Source organism: Chenopodium album, chromosome 16 (assembly GCF_948465745.1).
Source record: "Chenopodium album chromosome 16, dcCheAlbu1.1, whole genome shotgun sequence".
NCBI lineage: Eukaryota > Viridiplantae > Streptophyta > Magnoliopsida > Caryophyllales > Amaranthaceae > Chenopodium > Chenopodium album.
Window position 1 is genome coordinate 29,340,084 of NC_137849.1, and position 3,900 is coordinate 29,343,983.

A 3,900-nucleotide genomic window follows, 5' to 3' on the forward strand; every position below is an offset into this window, starting at 1 on the left:
TCCACTCAAAATGTCTTTTAAAAACCTAGAATAGTTAGGCATTTGCTTGATAGTATCGATAAAAGGAATTGAAAGGTGAATTTGTTTCAATGTTTCAAGAAACTTTCCAAATTGCACATCTAATTTGTTTCTAACAAATTTGTGGGGATATGGTAATTTTTGCAATTGTTTTGTTTCTCTCTTTTTTTCTCTTTTTTCTTCACTCTCTTTTTCAAAATCTTTCTCTTTTTCACATTCTCTTTCTTTTTCTTTCTCATGATTTTTCTCTCCTTCTTGCTCAAAATCACTCTCAAGGGGTGGCTCACTCAAGTTCACTTTCTCATTGCTTCTTTTAAGGACACTCTCTTCGAACACTTTCCCGCTTCTAGTTGATATAGCATTAATGGGTCTCTTAGGATCTAGTCCTTGGGGTGGGAGTTTGGAAGTGCTAGTCCCTTCCTTTAAAGCATTGGCCAATTGAGAAATTTGTGTTTCAAGAATTTTATTATGGGTCGTGACTTCACTAAATTTCTTATCATTAGAGGCCATGAAAGTATTGAACATTTTGGTTTGACTTTCCATCATTTCCTCTAAGTTAGACCTACTAGGTGGTGCTTGTGCATAGTAGTTATCTAGGGGAGCTCTATTACCTCTCACATTCGAATTGGAAGCATTTTGATTAGAAGAACCTCTATTGTTATGATTGTTCCAATTATTCCTATTGTTAGAGTTCCCCTCTTAGTGATATTGGCCTTGATTCCCATAGTTCCCTTGGTTATTATGGTTATGGTTACCATAAACACCTTGTTGGTTGTAGTTACCTTGGGGATTCCTTTGGTTCCTATTCCCCTATTGGATTTTCTTATGGTAATCATAGTCGTTTCCTCTTTGATTATAGGAATTTCCCACTTGTTCTCTTCGATTTGGTGCTAAGTATCTTTGATTGTCATTCCTAGGTCTATTATCATAAGATAAAGCATTGACATGTTCATTTTCATTATCATTACCATCTTCATATTGGGGTTGGGGTTGGGGTTGGGAATCATAATTACAAGAAGAGGTGTCATGGTCATATGACCCACAATTTTCACAAAATAAGAACCCATTTGGCATGTTATTAGATGTAGATAGAGAAGTGTTAGAATTCATACCTCTCCCCTTAGATTGGGAGGGATGCTCTTGATGCGAAGTGGATATCTCAAGTTTCGCCTTGATGGATGTCATCTCTTTGCCAAGGTTGGCGATTTGAGATATCAAATTATTAATGGCGTTGAGGTGATCGACGGAATAAGCTGCACTCCCTCCTTTGCTTAGAGACTCCCTCTCTCCTTCTTGCCAATCCATGTGGTGCCTCACCACATACTCAATTATTCCAATGACTTGATCCTCCATTTTGTTCATAATCGGGCCACCCGCTCCCGCATCCAAGCTAGTCTTTCCTTGTGGGCTCAAGTCTCCATAGAAAATTAGAAGCACTTGGTATGTCGGAATGCCATGATGAGGACACTCCGTTTGATATTCTTTATATCTTTCCCATGCATCGTATATGGTTTCACTAGCTTTTTGACGGAAACCTTGGATCAATGCCCTTGCCTCGACCGTCTTCTTTTGAGAGTAAAATCTCCCTAAGAAAGCCGTGGTGACCTCGTCCCAAGTTCTCAAGCAGTTAGGTCTCACCTCCTTCTCAAGCTATTCAAGAGCCCTTCCTATCAAGGAGAAAGGAATTAGCTTTAGTCTTACAAATTCTTGAGTGACCCCATTTACCTTGATCGTGTTGCAATATTTTTCAAACTCGTTCAAGTGTGTAAGAGGGCTCTCATGTTTCTTTCCACTAAATTGCCTTCTTTCAATCAAATTTATCATTGCGGGCCGAATCTCAAAATCATTGGCTTGAGTAACGGGGGGAGCAATGCCACTTGAAGCTCTATAAGCTCCCGGAGTTCCCAACTCCTTCAAAGGTCTTTGAGGTGGTGGTTCCGCGTCACCCATTTGATCTTGTTGCTCCTCGAAATTGAACTCCGTAGTTGGGGAAGTAGTTAACGGCCTAGAATCGGCTCTCCTTCTCCTTCTATAAGTTAGCTCAATCTCGGCATCGTAAGGCACCAAAATCATGTTATGAGTTCTGCGCATACACTCTCAACAATTGCAATTAGTAACAAGGCCACAAGTGTAGCCAAAAAGAAACACACTCTTTTTGAATTTTGTTGTTTTATGGTGAACTAGACTCAAGTAATCAATTAGCAATCAACAACACCGTTCCCTAGAAACGGCGCCATTTTGATGGGCATTAGAACGGTCACACATTCCACACTCAATCAAACACACTTATAAACAAACATCCTACAAACCAAGTATAATGATAAGTAAGAGCTCGGTCCACAAGAAACGGGATATGGTTGCTAAACATCTTAACACTTAAGCTAATTGGAAGTCTTTCGTGAATTGGGGTTCTTCAAGTAGACAAACAAACTATGGTTCTAATTCAATGGATTAAAGACACTAGGGAATGGGATCCACTAAACCAAGGCAATTAGACAAATGGGGAGTAAAGATAAGATATAGCAAGGACTATATGTAAGATCAACCTCATGCAATTAGAAAACAACTCACACTACCAAACTTAGATTCCTCATTAGTTTAGCAATAGAAGATACATAATCAAATTGCAATAAGTAATGACATACTTAATTCACATTTCCATGTCAAACTAAGCATACCATGCTATCAAGCTCCTAAGTCAAGGGTAGCTAATCCTATCATGAAGAACTAACAAGCAATCGCATACAATCAATTTAATTGCAATACAAACATCAATTCTTCTCCCACATTTACATAACTAACCCAAAAGGTTGAGCTTCACCCAACCCCTAGCAAGAAGACTACTCACAACTCATATTAATCAACATGCAGACAAGGATTAGGGTTCTAAATACTTCAATAATTAGGGAAAAGTGGTTAACAATTGAATAAACTATCATCCAACAACAAATTATCAAGAACTAAAGAGATTCAAGTAACATGCAAATACCAAATAAAATCAGAAATTAAGTAGATGAAGGTGGAAGAAATTACTAATTGAAGCTTCAAATGTTGATTACAAAGAGCCAAACCTTGAGAATTATTCTTGAAATTCACTATTACAATGATTAATTTGATGAAAACTAAGCTAAATTATCAAAGAGAATATTTCAACCTAAGAGGAACTACTAAAAACTAGGCTACTGTTGTCTCACTTACAAATGACCTAAAGGGGAAGTATTTATACTCCCCGAATTACATGGGTAAATCTATCAAAATAAAACGGATTCTCAGCGAGGAGCGCCCACTCCATAATGGGGAGTGCCCGCTCCTAACATTAACAGAACGAGGCAAAAAATTAAACCATCAGGGAGGACCGCCCGCTCCTGATAGTGTGCGTGCCCGCTCCCCTGTTCCTCAGCATAAGTCAGATTCGACGTGAAGGAGGAGGAGCGCCCGCTCCTTAGGTTATGCACGCTCACTCCTCACAGGCCATGAGAAGGGCATAATGTGGTGGAGTGGCTAGGAGCGCCCGCTCTTGATCGGGTGCATGCCTGCTCCTAGCAGGCTTAGTACTTGGGCAGATTGTTGACGCAATGGCAGGAGCGCCCGCTCCTAGAGGTGCACGCCCGCTCCACCAGGAGCGGGCTCTCCTTTCTCTATTTCCTTTCCTTGAATACATTCCAAACTTTGAATGCTTGTCAAATTGAGTGATAAAACTTGCAAAACATGGACAAACACATACAGAGAGGGGGCAAGGCCGAGACACAACTTTTATACGCAAAACAGGTTAGATGGAGGAGAAAGGATAGCAAAATCGGGATAAAATACCACAATAAGTGGTCAAATAAACCACTTACAATTGACATCCCTCAAATAAGCACCAGTTCAAAACCGGCGAGA

General features: G+C 39.8%; 1 non-coding gene across 1 annotated transcript; it reads left to right on the forward strand.

Annotated features, from left to right (window-relative positions):
- Window positions 1-1,468: 1,468 nt before the first annotated feature.
- Window positions 1,469-1,574, forward strand: LOC145587012 (small nucleolar RNA R71). The gene has a single exon (XR_014101078.1). It is a non-coding gene; the product is annotated as a small nucleolar RNA R71 (small nucleolar RNA).
- The last annotated feature ends 2,326 nt before the right edge of the window (window positions 1,575-3,900 follow it).